The sequence below is a fragment of the Oncorhynchus gorbuscha genome, linkage group LG11 (assembly GCF_021184085.1).
Source record: "Oncorhynchus gorbuscha isolate QuinsamMale2020 ecotype Even-year linkage group LG11, OgorEven_v1.0, whole genome shotgun sequence".
NCBI lineage: Eukaryota > Metazoa > Chordata > Actinopteri > Salmoniformes > Salmonidae > Oncorhynchus > Oncorhynchus gorbuscha.
This window is the reverse complement of record NC_060183.1, coordinates 50,533,450-50,550,003: the sequence shown is the minus strand read 5'-3', so window position 1 is coordinate 50,550,003 and position 16,554 is coordinate 50,533,450.

Here is a 16,554-nt window from a genome sequence, read left to right as displayed (position 1 = left end):
CTGCAATGCTCTCTCTCCAGGCTACCTGGATAAAGCACTAAATAAACTTTAGTTAGTGCTAAACACGACTGCTAGAATCTTGACTAGAACCAAAACGTTACTTCAGTGCTAACCTGTCTTCCTGTTAAGGCTTGGGCAGATTCGGGGTTTTACTGCTAACTTACAAAGCATTACATGTGTCACGCCCTGACCTTAGAGCTTTTTATGTTTCAATTTTGGTTTGGTCGGGGTGTGATTTGGGTTGGCATTCTATGTTCTTTTTTCTATGTCTTGGCCGGTTATGGTTCTCAATCGGGGACAGCTGTCTATAGTTGTTTCTGATTGTTAACCATACTTAGATAGCTTTTTTCCCACATGGTTTTTGTGGGTAGTTATTTTCTGTTTAGTGTTTTGCACCTTACAGGACTGTTTCGGTTATTCTCTTTGTTATTTTTGTTTAGTGTTCAGTGTAAATAAAAAGTAATGAACACTTACCACACTGCACTTTGGTCCGATTCCTCTTCAGACGACGAACAGGTGGATCAAGCAGCATGGTATGGAGAAGCAGAGGGTTCAGGACTCCTGGACATGGGAGGAGATATTGGACGGACAGGGACGCTGGCTGGGGAATATCGCCGCCCGAAAGAAGAACTGGAGGCAGCTAAAGCTGAGAGGTGGCGATATGAGGCAAGGCAGCGCAGCAGGCATGAGAGGCAGCCCCCCAAATCTTGGGGGGAGGCACACGAGGAAATTGGTGGAGTCAGGCGATAGACCTGAGCCAACTCCCCGTGCTTACCAGTTCCTCTTCAGATGACAAAAACCGTGAAAACATGGGCTTGTTCCTACTTATCTCTCTGATTTGGTCCTGTTGTACATACCTACACGTACGCTCCTGTCACAAGACGCAGGCCTCCTTATTGTCCATAGAATTTCTAAGCAAACAGTTGGAAGCTGGGTATTCTTCTACAGAGCTTAATTTTTATGGAAAAGTCTGCCTATCCATGTGAGAGACGCAGACTCTGTCTCGACCTTTAAGTCTTTACTGAAGACTCATCTCTTCAGTAGGTCCTATGATTGAGTGTAGTCTGGCCCAGGGCTGCGAAAGTGAATGGCAAGGCACTGGAGCGATGAACCACCCTTGCTGTCTCTGCCTGGCCGGTTCCCCTCTCTCCACTGGGATTCTCTGCCTCTAACCCTATTACAGGGGTTGAGTCACTGGCTTACTGGTGCTCTTTCATGCCGTCCCTAGGAGGGGTGCGTCACTTGAGTGGGTTGAGTCACTGACGTGATCTTCCTGTCCGGTTTTGCTCCCCCCTCAGGCTTGTGCGGTGGAGGAGATCTTCATGGGCTATACTCAGCCTTGTCTCAAGGTAGTAAATTGGTGGTCTGTTGATATCCCTCTAGCGGTGTGGGGGCTGTGTTTTGGCAAAGTGGGGTTAAATCCTACCTGGCTGTCCCTGTCTGTGCTGCAATAGCCTATGTGCTGGGGGGCTAGGGTCAGTCTGTTACATCTGCTGTAATTCTCCTGTCTTATCTGGTGTTTGTCATAATTGATAAACTAAAATGCCCACAATGTAGTTGCTAAAGTCTGCATATCATTTAGTAGTCCCTTTTTAGATTTAGAAGAAGGGACTGATCAATGCTAACTCCCATTAATATAAGCTGGTATCATAGCTAGCATAGAGAAATTGGTTTTGGTAATCAGTCATTTTTAACTGTAATGCAGTTGATTGGTGATGATGACATGAACATATAGTGGTGTTGACATCCATACAAGCATTATACTCATATTTTTACCTCAACATACTGAGAAATACTCATGTAAACAATAGCCTAAATGTAGCCTATTTTGCTGGGGTTCAAGGATGAGAGTGGGGATCTTCCCCTACTGCATTTACCCCAATGTGTTTCCATGGCATTTCCATTGTTTTAGTGGAGCTTGACGTCGTTACCCCATGTATTTCAAGCAGTGCTACTGGTGATATTCAAGACTTAATTGGTTATGGCATCGATTTGACCTTTTTCCACATGTTACTGTTTTATGTGCTATTTGTTCTATTCAAGACCAAGGTCATGTTGATTAGAAGGTCTTTACCTAAGCATCACTCGGTAGCGTGCATACAGCTCCATTCAGTGCATAGTAAGTAATGCCTAACTTGGCTCTCTAGTATCACACTCAGATACACATAACAGCAGCACCATCTATTGGCTTGGCGACATCTCGTAACATCTTCCTTTACACAACAAAGATAACTGCTCCTCGACTCATAAACAGGAAAACTGGGGTTAGATCATCGCCAGTGAAAACATTACTGTTCACAAAAACATAGAACTGTGTTCTTATTCAAGTACCTTCAATAAGCATCAACTTTAAAGTAATTAAGCAGACTACCCTCTTCCTCTTACAAAGAAAATGACCAACAATTTACAATCTTTAAGATTAAACAACATAGTCTCTGGAGTATCTCACAGGCGGCTTAATATTTGCCCTGGTTCTGGTGTGTCTCAGAGTTACATTTTCAGATAATGGTGCTGCTTCCAGATCAGAAGCCTGTTGTTCACCACCTGCTTGGATGGCAGGTTCGTTCCATGGTCCTCAGTCATCCTCATCCGTGTTTGTTTGTTGGTCATTCGGGGGGATCCTGAGTTGTTAAGTCACTGCACGAATGTCTGTTTTTGCTATATATATTTTTTTTACCATTCGCTGGGTACTTCATATGACCAGTCACTGAGTTGATCTGTGCATATGCCCAGCATCCAATTTCTGGCTGAGTTGTTGGGGTGGAGAAGAGCCCTTACTGTTTGTCCTTGGATGATGTTGGGCATGTCACAAGCATGTGTGTCATAGTGGTGTTTTGCTGTCAGTCCTTCTGCTTCTTTTCTTGGAATGGCATTTGTGACCCGATTCAGGAAAGTAGGCGTATGTCACAAATCCAGTATTCACAGGAGATCCTTTTGAACGTGTGAACTTTCCTGTGCCTTAATATCAGACTTGAATGTCATCTGTAAATATGAATAAAATTGTTAAATTACGAGCCTAGTTGGTTTAGCCACAGAGAAAGACAGCATCCTTCCCGCTAGCCATTATTGGTTGAGATAATGAGTGGGCTGGACATGCCGAGAGATAAGTTTGGATTGGTCTACGGTTTTGCATCTTGTGTCCATAAAATGAGCTGCTCGTAATGCATAGATAATCCTTTCTACTGCAGTTTTTTTAAAGACATAACGTTAGCTATGGAGAACTGCAAATATGTTGCTACTGCTCTCAATAACATTGCTGCCCTGAATTTATCAGGCGCTATCAACAAAGGTCAGTGGAAGAAAGTTGTGATGGACTACTTTCTGGATGACGATTGTGCCATTCAATGCTGTGTCATGGCTTCAGTAAGTAGTGAGTGCAGGAGTCAGGCGCAGAGAGCAGGGTAGTTCAAAAGATGTGGGTCTTTAATATTTAAAAAAAACAGAGAGATGGTTACGCCACACACACACAAGGGAATTTTTACCAGAAAGTTGTTTTCAATGCAAGCTAAAGCTTGCTGTTAGCTAGCCAGATGGCATTTGATGAACCTAATGTTATTTGTTTAACTTAAGCTTGCTATGACAATCAGTTTGTATTGCTGGTAACGTTATTCTGTAGGAAGGGTGTAGGTAGCAACACATCTGCCACGCTGATCCTCAACACTGGATCTCCCCAGGGGTGCGTGATCAGTCCCCTCCTGTACTCCCTGTTCACCCACGACTGCATGGACAGGCACAACTCCAACACCATCATTAAGTTTTCAGACGACACAACAGTGGTAGGCCTGATCACCGACAACGACGAGTCAGAGACCTGGCCGGGTGGTGCCAGAATAACAACCTATGCCTCAATGTAACCAAGACTAAGGAGATGATTGTGGACTACAGGACAAGGAGGACCGAGCACACCCCAATTCTCATCGACGGGGCAGTAGTGAAGCAGGTTGAGAGCTTCAAGTTTCTTGGTGTCCACATCAACAACAACCTAGAATGGTCCAAACACACCAAGACAGTCGTGAAAAGGGCACTACAAAGCCTATTCCCCAGGAAACTAAAAAGATTTGGCATGAGTACTGAGATCCTCAAAAGGTTCTACAGCTGCAACATCGAGAGCATTGGTTGCATCACTGCCTGGTACGGCAATTGCTTGGCCTCTGTCCGCAAGAGACTACAAGCTAAGCTGCCTGCCATCCAGGACCTCTACACCAGGCGATGTCAGAGGAAGGCCCTAAAATTTGTCAAAGACCCAAGCCACCCCAGTCATAGACTGTTCTCTACTACCGCATGGTAAGCAGTACCAGAGTGCCAAGTCTAGGACAAAAAGGCTTCTCAGCAGTTTTTATCCCCAAGCCATAAGACTCCTGAACAGGTATTCAAATGGCTACCCGGACTATTTGCATTGTGTTCCCCCCCAAACCCTCTTTTTACGCTGCTGCTACTCTCTGTTTACCATATATGCATAGTCACTTTAACTATACATTCATGTACATACTACCTCAAATGGGCCGACCAACCAGTGTTCCCGCACATTGGCTAACTGGGCCATCTGCATTGTGTCCCACCTGCCAACCCCTCTTTTACGCTACTGCTACTCTCTGTTCACCATATATGCATAGTCACTTTAAACATATCTACATGTATACTCTACCTCAGTCAGACTGACTAACCTGTGTCTGAAGCCTCGCTACTGTGTATAGCCTGTCCTTTTACTACTTTACCTACCGATTGTTCACCTAATACATTTTTTACACTATTGGTTAGACTGTAAGTAAGCATTTGTCGTGGAAATGTCCTTAATTACCAAATGATGAGAGAGCAAATCACACGAGTCAGAGTTATGCTTAATCTTCACCTTTAATAATAATTAAGCTTTTGCAATACCATTTTGACTTTCAACAGTTTCAGTATCTCTAATGAAAAGTTGAGAGTGCCTTACACAATGGCAAATGGGATCCTTTATAGCAAAGATCCCCCCCCTCCTAGACGACATGACAAAACACAGGTCTTAGGAACTTACACAGAGAGAAAAAACCTTACTTCAGAGAGAATATCCCCTAGTCAGACAGAGTGGGCTATAAATTATTGTTCAGTTTGGTCTCCTAAACAGAGTTCTTATCTCGTCCTTGGTACAAAATGGTACCAAGACATTACCCCCACCCTATGATATATATCAAATTGTCATTTATTTAGAACCAATTCTAAATACAACCAATCAAAGGACAATCTCACGGAGAGGAGAGTGACCCTATAGGTCAACAAAGAGGGAGCATAGAATGATTCCAGACACTGTCACCCTTCTTTCCCCGATGAGAAAAGTAGGGAGTCACTGCCACACCGAAAAGATATGTTTACACATGATGACCCCTTGACCTCTCCCCTCTGTGGCCCATGCAACTTAGTCCTGACATAGAACAGATAACTGCCAATGGCCACCACTATAGTACAACAAAATACATTCTTATGAGAAATAACTCATAAGCATATCATGAAAATAACACATCTTATCTATGTTACTCAACTAATTCTGATAATTCCACAACACATTTCACTGTCAAGTCTACACCTGTTTTATTTGACACACGTGACAAATAATCTTTGATTTGATGAGGTTATTCTGATCTAAACTTGGGAGGTGAATTGATGTTGCGCAGGGTTGTAATGTCTTCTGATTTTTTTTGTGTTATTCCCTGTTTTACAGCCTCGGTGCTCTGGAGCCTGGTGTTGCTGTCGGGACCAGATTTCAGTTGCTGTGAAATGCTGACATCCTTCCTCCCGTAGATGGTCTGCCTGTAAAAGCACCACCTGGACTGGACACAGATAGACAAACTATATTTTTAGCAGGATCAGGGAGTTTTGCGATGAAGAGGATATAGACATCAGATGCCTTGCACCAAGGTCAAGGGCAGGACAAACAGGCTCTCCAAATATAGCTTAGCTTGTTCATGCGTGGTTTGGACGGACCAGTCATAAGCACGCTCTGCAGTGACTCTATTCAAATGACTTTCTCCTAACACATACGTTGCTGCAACAATATTTTTTATCCTGCTGCTCAGCCACTTTACCCCTGATTGTATGCATATAACTACCTCGTCTATCACTGATACTGTTATTGATATGGTTCTTGCACATACTGTATATTTCATTTACATCGACACAATCTATTTCTGATATTGCTACTGTGCAAGTAACCATTTGGCTGTACCGTTTACACCTTCTGTAGAGACCATCCACTTATCAAAATGTTGATGTATAAAATGAATATTGATATGTGTGGTCGTAACATGATTTTGTAACATACCACAACAATATAATGTGACTGTATCAAGTGTCCACCACATAAATATATGGCGCATGCATCTGTTTATGTACTGTACATATGCACCTCATTCAGGTTTCAACTTAGGTTGCATGGCATTCTGTATGGAATACTATGTGATAAGTGCATGTGTAACAGTATATAAAGAATGCTAATGTACAGGTGTGAAGGCATTTGGTCAGTGGTGTGAAGTACTTAAGTAAAAGTACTACTGAAGTAGTTTTTTGTTATCTGTACATTACTTTACTATTTCTGATTTGGGCAACTTTTACTTCACTACATTTGTAAAGAAAAAATTTACTTTTTACTCTGTACATTTAACTTGACACCCAAACGTACTCATTACATTTTGACACACTTATCAAGAGAACATGCCTGGTCATCCCTACTGCCTCTGATTTGGAAAACTCACGAAACACAAATGCTTAATTTGTAAATTATGTCTGAGTTTTGGAGTGTGCCCCTGACTATCCGTCAAAAATCTAAAATAAAACAATGATGCCATCTGGTTTGTTTAATGTAAGGAATTTGAAATGTTTTATATTTTTACTCTTGATACTTAAGTGCATTGTGCCCCTGGCTATCCATCAAAAAATAAATAAATACATTTGTACCGTCTGGTTAAATATAAGGAATTTGAAATTATTTATACTTTTACTCAAGTTTGACAATTTAGTACTTTTTCCACTACTGGATGAGGCTGAGGGTTGTAAGCATGTATTTTTCACAAGACCCATCAATTTAGACAAGTGTGTCTGGGTAAGTGTCATCTAATATTTATAACATCTTTTTATCTGGACACATTCTGTTACATGGCATTGTTCCTTATTGTAGGCTACTACCACGTTTAGTCTTAATCTTTACTACACTACATGACCTCACATGTGAATCCTTAAAGAGATGGGTGGGGCTAAAGCTGAAGAGGGTGTGAACAATGCTGAATGGGTGTAGACAAAGGAGAGCTCTCCAGTATGTACTAAAACTTTCAAAGGCCCTTTTCTCAAAAGTTTATCAACTTTCCAAGCAGAATTACTTTGTGATTGTTCCTCAAAAATGCAGTGTATGATGTACCATTTTGCTACATAAGATTGATTTGAGTTGGTCAGTCACATTTTGTAACACTTGGGATTCAAGCAGTCTTTTCATGGTGGGTAGGATCGTGCGTGTGCGTCTGGACATGAGTTGCTGTACGGGAGAACTGTTAAGTCCCTTTGTTGGAGCATTACGCCATGCCAAAACTGCTTTCCATGGGTGTTCACCATCCATCACAACCTTTTTTGGGAGCGTTTTGGCAATTTTCACCGCTGATTCCGCTTTGCCATTACTTTGTGGGTGATAGGGTGATGACGTCACATGGTTAAAGTCCCACTCATCAGCACATTTTTGAAAGTCCGTTCCAGAGAAGGGGGGTCCATTATCAGAAACAACAGTATGGGCAACGCCATGTCTGCTGAACTGCTTATTTCAGCATTCAATGGTGGAGTCTGATGTGGTGTCATTCAGCTCGTCGAGCTCCCAGTCGTCCGAGTAATAATCAACCATGATGAGGTAGTTGCTTTTGTTGACTGTGAGTAAGTCCATCCTGATCTTGGACCATGGAAGGGGAGGGATTTGGTGGGGGATGAGTGTCTCCTTTTGTTGTCTCTTCTGGATGGATTTGCATGTGGCACATTTGCTGATAAAGACATTTACGTCCTCCGTAATCCTTGAAAATAGCATCGTGTGCCTTTCTGAGACTGGCCTCTATGCCGGAGTGGCCAGAGTGTATTTTGTGTAGAAAGTCAGTGTGTAACATGTCAGGGATGAAGACATTGTTTCCTTTAAATATCAGACCCTTTTCTGTGGTGAGCTCCTCTTGGTACGTCCATAAATCTTTCAGTGCGTGACTCACAGCCTGTTTGGTTCTAGGCCAGTCGTTGTTGATTTGTGAGTGCAGAGTCTGAAACAGTGGGTCCTGGGAACAGTGTGCTTTGATTGACTCCATGGTCTTAGTTGAGATGTTGACATCACTGGTGTGATCCACCTGTTCAGGACAGTTGTGGCTAGACCCATAGCATAGACTGTAGCTGGTGTTTGCATTTGTCTGTGCTCTGTGGTTGATTGAGCTGTTCTGGACAGGAAGTCAGCTACATGTAGTTCTTTGCCTTGTTTGTATTGCACTTGGAGTTGGTATCATTGTAGCCTTAGCAACATTCTCTGCAGTCGCTTAGGTGCTAAGTGTAGGGATTTCTTGATGATCGTCTCAAGTGTATTGTGATTAACTCCCTGCCATGCAGGTACTGGTCAAACTTGTCACATGAAAAAACTATGGAGAGACAATCCTTCTCAATCTGGGCATATCTTTGTTCTGTCTGAGTCAATGTTCTGGAGGCAAATGCAACAGGTTGTCCTTTCTGTAGAAGAGCTCCACCCAAACCTGTCTCATTGGCATCACACTGCAGTGTGACTTCCTCATTCAAGTCATAGTATTTGAGCACTGGGTGTTGTTAGACTAACCATTTGATAGTCTCAACTGCTGCGTCATGCTGTGGTAGCCATGTTAGTCTTTTGAACGTCTTACACACATCAGATAGGCAGTGCATTCATTTTTCAAGGTAGTTCACAAACCCCAACAGCCGCTGTAGTGACTTGTCTTCAGTCGGTGTATCCATGCTCTGAATGACTATTTTCTCTGGGTCAAGGCGAAGGCCCTCTGTGTTGAGAAGATGACCCATGTATGTCACACTCAGCAGCTTTAACCAGAGTTTATTTTTGTTCAGCTTCAGGTTGACATCTCTTGCTCTCTGCAGGAGAGCTTTAAGGTTTCTGTCATGATCTGCCATCGCCTTTTCGTGTGTGTCACCATATCCATAGAGTAGAATGTCATCCGCGATCACACTCACTCCTTTTAGTCCCTGTAGTGCTTCACACTATCTGTGCTGGCATTCTTCAGCTGCTGGCTTGATTCCAAATGGCATTCTCAGCCATCTATATCTGCCTAAAGGTGTCCAGAAGGTTGTTAGATAGCTGCTCACTTCATCAAGTTTGAATTGACGATATCCATCTTTGGCATTGAGTACTGAGAATACCTTTCCATTGGATATCTCTGGTAGAATCTCTTCGATTGTGGGTATCTGGAAGTGTGATCTCAGTAAGGCTTTGTTGAGTGCACTGGGGACCATGCATATTCGTAGCTTATCAGGTTTTTCAATGACAACCATGTTGCTGATCCAAGGTTTAGGCTCTGTGACTTTCGTGATAATGTCTGCATTGTCTATTGAATGTATGACCTTTGTGATACTTTCATGCAGCGGAATAGGTATCCGTCTTGGTAGCTGCTGCGCAGGCCAGGCTGCATTGTCTACTTCTAGGTGTAGCTCTCCAGGAAGGTATCCAAGCCCATCAAACACATCCTTCTACTTGGAGATGATCTCCTCAGTTGTCATGATGACCTCAGTGGATGTGGTGCTTGGGGTGTCGATGTGATGTAACACATGGCTGTGTTTGGCTGAGTCTTTCACATGTGTCAGCTGACAGCAGAAGAAGCTAGAATGTGTCCTTGACCTGAAATTTGATATGAAACATATTCCCATCATGATCTGCTTTGAGATTGCATTCTCCTGTTGGCTTTATCAGTGTGCCGTCATATAGCTTGAGTGTAGTCTTCCTTGGTAGGACCACTGGATTGCCATCTTGACTTACTTGCTGACTCTGTGCCTAGTTGACATTTAATTGTATGGCTGGGGTCATACTATGTCAATGGCTCATCACTCAGTGGTGCTAGGTTAATGAACATTTCTTTTGCCTTGCTTTCCACAGAATTAACCTGTGAGATGTACCATTATTGCATGTGTTGTTTGGTCATCCGACTCATTACCTTCCTCTACTAGATTGAGTTGAGGTTTGTGCTGTGCTTGTTTACAAACTCTGGTAAAATGGTTTCGTTTGCCACATGCTTCATAGGTGACGCCGTATGCTGAGCATTTTGCTTTGGCATGTAATGCACCACAGTAATGATATGTTACGTCGTTTGGCATTCTATGTTTACTATTACCCCCTGTAAACTCTGTCTGTTTACGACTATATCTTTGGCGTTCGTTCTGATTCTGAACGTCGCTCATAGGAGGTACGACAGCGACAGCCCCGAAACCTGAAGGATCTGGAGAAGGTCTGTATGGAGGAGTGGGCAAAAATCACTGCTGCAGTGTGTGCGAACCCGGTCAAGAACTACAGGAAACATATGATCTCTGTAATTGCAAACAAAGGTTTCTGTACCAAATATTAAGTTCTGCTTTTCTGATGTATCAAATACTTATGTCATGCAATAAAATGCAAATTAATTACTTAAAAATCATAAAATGTGATTTTCTGGATTTTAGATTCCGTCTCTCACAGTTGAAGTGTACCTATGATAAAAATTACAGACCTCTACATCCTTTGTAAGTAGGGAAAACCTGCAAAATCGGCAGTGTATCAAATACTTGTTCTCCCCACTGTCTATCTATTTAAATCTAGTTAGAAAGGATTACCTACACATATGTAGCCTATGTTATAGACAGAAGCATGCTACATGGCAAACCAATCCGAACTCATCAGATGGCAGTTTGTTATTAAGCCAAATGAAAGTTTACATGTTCCAGAAGGCATTTCTGCCCCAAAAAACATTTACGTACAAAGCTGTAACCTGTAGCATACCTCGTTCAGTCTCCTCAGGACTTGAATGGCCCCACAAACCGCGGGCCCAGCTTCTGGCAGGACAGGCGGAAGGTCAGGTTTCGGGTCGAGAGCCAGGTGCGAATAACGTGGCCTCACTGCAGTGGAGGTCGGCGCTCGCCTTCTGCCGCCTCATGGCCCGTTGCAGGTGCACATGGATGGCATCCCATGTCCCCTCCAAGCGCTTAAACCATTCGTCCACCGCAGGAGCCTCGATCTGGCTCTGATGCCAATGTGCCAGAACCATGGACCCTGGAAGTGAACTGGGGACCCCGATCAGAGACAATGTCCTCAGGCACCTCGTAGTGCCGGAAGATGTGAGTGAACAGGGCCTCTGCAGTCTGTAGGGCCGTAGGGAGACCGGGCAAAGGGAAGAGATGGCAGGTCTTAGAGAACTGATCCACAATGACCAGGATCGTGGTGTTACCCTGTGAGGGAGGAAGATCTGTCAGGAAGTCCACCAACAGGTGCGACCACGGCCGTTGTGGAATGGGTAGGGGTTGTAACTTCCCTCTGGACAGGTGCCTGGGAGCCTTGCACTGGGTGCACACCGAGCAGGAGGAACCAGCACCAGTACTTCCCACTAAGACTGCGCACATTCCGACCGATGCCAGGATGACCAAAGGAGGGTGACGTGTGGGCCCAACAGATCAACCTGTCGGAGAACAGCAGACGGAAGGTACAGACGCCCAGCTGGACACTGGAGAGGAGTGGGCTCTGTACATAATACACGCTCAATGTCTGCGTCCAGCTCCCACACCACTGGTGCCACCAGGCAAGAGGCCAGGAGTATGGGAGTGTGATCCATGGACCGCTCCTCTGTGTCATACATCCGGGACAGTGAGTCTGCCTTAGCATTCTGGGAAACTGGTCGGTAGGACAGGGTGAACACATAACGGGTAAAAAACATGGCCCACATTGCCTGGTGAGGGTTCAGTCTCCTCAGATTGTGGAGGTCAGTCCAGATGAGAAAAGGGTGTCTCGCCCCCTCAAGCTAATGTCTCCACGCCTTCAGAGCCTTGACGACAGCCAACAGCTCCCGGTTCCCCACATCTAAATGTTTTTTTTTTTCAGATAGAGCTATAGCTCGATAGCAAATGTTAGCCAAGGAAACATGCAGTAATTCAACATTGGCTAGCAATAAATACACGTACAAACAAGTCAAGGTACAGTTGAAGTCGGAAGATTAAAAACACTTAGGTTGGAGTTATTTAAACTTGTTTTTCAACCACTCAATTGATAGTTTTGGCAAGTCGGTTAGGGCATCTTTATGCATGACACAAGTAATTTTTCCAACAATTGTTTACAGACAGATTTTTTTCACTTTTAATTCACTGTATCACAATTTGAGTGGGTCAGAAGTTTACGTACACTAAGTTGACTGTGCCTTTAAACAGCGTGGTGGAAAATTCCAGAAAATTATGTCATGGCTTTAGAAGCTTCTGATAGGCCAATTGACATAATTTAAGTCAATTGGAGGTGTACCTGTGGATGTATTTCATGGCCTATCTTCAAACTCAATGCCTCTTTGCCTGACATCATGGGAAAATCAAAATAAACCAGACCTCCACAAGTCTGGTTCATCCTGAAAGGCGGCTAAGCAAGGAAGACACTGCTTCAAATCCCCCATAAAAAAGCCTGCACAAAACACACATGCAGAAAAAGATTGTACTTTTTGGAGAAATGTCCTCTGGTCTGACGAAACAAATATAGAACTGTTTGGCCATGATGAACATTGTTATGTTTGGAGGAAAAAGGGGGAGGCTTGCAAGCCGAAGAACACCATCCCAACAGTGGAGCACGGGGGTGGCAGCATCATGTTGTGGGGGTGCTGTGCTGCAGGAGGGACTGGTGCACTTCACAAAATAGAAAGTCAAGGTATTGGATTGGCCATCACAAAGCCCTGACCTCAGTCCTATAGGAACTTAAAAAGCATGCAAGCAAGGAGGCCTACAAACCTGACTCAGTCACACCAGCTCTGTCAGGATGAATGGGCCAAAATTCATCCAACTTATTGTGGGAAGCTTGTGGAAATCTACCCGAGTTAACGATTTAAGGGCAATGCCACCAAATACTAACTGAATGTATGTAAATTTCTGACACACTCGGAAAGTGATGAAAGAAATAAAAGCTGAAAGAAATCATTCTCTCTACTATTATTCTGACATTTTACATTCTTTAAATAAAGTGGTGTTCCTAACTGACCCAAAACAGGGAATGTTTACTAGGATAAAATGTCAGGAATTGTGAAAAACTGAGTTTAACTCTGGGATATGTGGGACAGTAGCATCCCACCTGGCCAAAAGCCAGAGAAAATGCAGAGCGCCAAATTCAAATAAATTGCTATATAAATCAAACTTTCATGAAACGACACATGCAAGATAGAAAATTAAAGCTCCACTTGTTGTGAATCCAGCCAACATGTCAGATTTCAAAAAGGCTTTTCGGCGAAAGAAAACAATGCCATTATCTGAGGATAGCACCATAGTAAACAAAGAGAGAACAGCATATTTCAACCCTGCAGGCGCGACACAAAATGCAGAAATAAAAATACACTGCTCAAAAAAATAAAGGGAACACTAAAATAACACATCCTTGATCTGAATGAATGAAATATTCTTATTAAATACTTTTTTCTTTACATAGTTGAATGTGCTGACAACAAAATCACATGAAAAGTTCATACTTTTGGAAATCAAATTTATCAACCCATGGAGGTCTGGATTCGGAGTCACACTCAAAATTAAAGTGGAAAACCACCCTACAGGCTGATCCAACTTTGATGTAATGTCCTTAAAATAAGTCAAAATGAGGCTCAGAAGTGTGTGTGGCCTCCACGTGCCTGTATGATCTCCCTACAACGCCTGGGCATGCTCCTGATGAGGTGTCGGATGGTCTCCTGAGGGATCTCCTCCCAGACCTGGACTAAAGCATCCACCCAACTCCTGGACAGTCTGTGGTGCAACGTGGCGTTGGTGGATGGAGCGAGACATGATGTCCCAGATGTGCTCAATTGGATTCAGGTTTGGGGAACGGGAGGTCCAGTCCATAGCATCAATGCCTTCCTATTGCAGGAACTGCTGACACTCCAGCCAGATGAGGTCTAGCATTGTCTTGCATTAGGAGAAACCCAGGGCAAAACGCACCAGCATATGGTCTCACAAGGGGTCTGAGGATCTCATCTCGGTACCTAATGGCAGTCAGGCTACCTCTGGCGAGCACATGGAGGGCTGTGGGACCCCCCCAAAGAAATGCCACCCCACACCATGACTGACCCACCACCAAACCGGTCATGCTGGAAGATGTTGCAGGCAGCAGAACGTTCTCCACGGCGTCTCCAGACTCTGTCACATCTGTCACATGTGCTAGGTGTTAACCTGCTTTCATCTGTGAAGAGCACAGGGCGCCAGTGGCGAATTTGCAATCTTGGTGTTCTCCTGCAAATGCCAAACTGTGGACGTCGGGCCCTCATACCACCCTCATGGAGTCTGTTTCTGACCGTTTGAGCAGACACATACACATTTGTGGCCTGCTGGAGGTCATTTTGCAGGGCTCTGGCAGTGCTTCTCCTGCTCCTCCTTGCACAAAGGCGGAGGTAGCGGTCCTGCTGCTGGGTTGTTGCCCTCCTACGGCCTCCTCTACATTGCCTGATGTACTGGCCTGTCTCCCGGTAGCGCCTCCATGCTCTGGACACTACGCTGACAGACACAGCAAACCTTCTTGCCATAGCTCGCATTGATGTTCCATCCTGGATGAGCTGCACTACCTGAGCCACTTGTGTGGGTTGTAGACTCCGTCTCATGCTACCACTAGAGTGAATGCACCGCCAACATTCAAAAGTGACCAAATCATCAGCCAGGAAGCATAGGAACTGAGAAGTGGTCTGTGGTCACCACCTGCAGAACCACTCCTTTATTGGGGGTGTCTTGCTAATTGCCTATAATTTCCACCTGTTGTCTATTCCATTTGCACAACAGCATGTGAAATGTATTGTCAATCAGTGTTGCTCTCTAAGTGGACAGTTTGATTTCACAGAAGTGTGATTGACTTGGAGTAAAATTGTGTTGTTTAAGTGTTCCCTTTATTTTTTTGAGCAGTGTATAATTAATTCCTTACCTTTGACGAGCTTCTTTTGTTGGCACTCCAATATGGTCCTTTTGTTCGATTAATTCCGTCCATATATATCCAAAATGTCCATTTACTTGGCGCGTTTGATCCAGAAAAACACTGGTTCCAACTCGCGCAATCTGACTACAAAATATATCAGAAGTTACCTGTAAACTTTGCCAAAACATTTCAAACTACTTTTGTAATACAACTTTAGGTATTTGTTAATGTAAATAATCAATCAAATTGAAGACGGGATGATCTGTGTTCAATACTGGAGGATAACAAACTGTAGCATACTTTCTGGTCACGCGCCTCTATCTAACGGTACACTTCAAGTTACCCTCGTTCAAGATGGCTGTACTTCTTCATTACACAAAGGATAAGCCTCAACCAATTACTAAACACTGTTGACATCCAGTGGAAGCGATAGAAACTGCAAGAAGGTCCCTTAGAAATCTGGATTCCCAAAGAGATTTCATTGAAAAGAGAGTGACCTCAAAAAAAACAATCTGAATGTTTTGTCCTTGGGGTTTTGCCTGCTAAATAAGTTATGTTATAGACATGATTCAAACAGTTTCAGAACCTTCAGAGTGTTTTCTATCCAAATCTACTAATAATATGCAATATGCGGCAGGGTAGCCTAGTGGTTAGAGCGTTGGACTAGTTACTGGAAGGTTACAAGTTCAAATCCCCGTGCTGACAAGGTACAATTCTGTCTGTTCTGCCCCTGAACAGGCAGTTAACCCACTGTTCCTAGGCCGTCATTGAAAATAAGAATTTGTTCTTAACTGACTTGCCTAGTTAAATAAAGGTAAAATAAAAAAATAAAAAATATATCTTCTGGGGATGAGTAGCAGGCAGTTGAATTTGGGCATGCATTTCATCCAGATGTGAAAATACTGCCCTGTGACACCAAGAAGTTAAATGTATTTGGCTAATGTGTATGTAAACTTCTGACTTCAACTGTACATACCCAGCAGCTGAAAATATTATTCCACTTCAAAGCTGCTTCAAGAAGATATTTACTAAAACAGTCTGAGCTTCATGTCTCACCCGACTGCATGAGACACATAATTTGAATCCACAGGAGGCATAAGCTATTGCTGTGGAGAAATACAGTATGTTAAAGTAATCTTTGAAGGAAGCTTCTGAATTACTGTTAAAAACAGTATTTTTCAGCATTTCACCTTTAAAACGTCTTAGGGCTGCAATCCTGTTAACTGAATCGATATGAGTCAATCACCACCTTCCGGAGACACCTGAAATCCCACCTCTTTAAGGAATACCTAGGATAGGATAAGTAATCCTTCTCCCCCCCCCCTTTAAGATTTAGATGCACTATTGTAAAGTGACTGTTCCACTGGATGTCATAAGGTGAATGCACCAATTTGTAAGTCGCTCTGAATAAGAGCGTCTGCTAAATGACTTAAATGTAAATG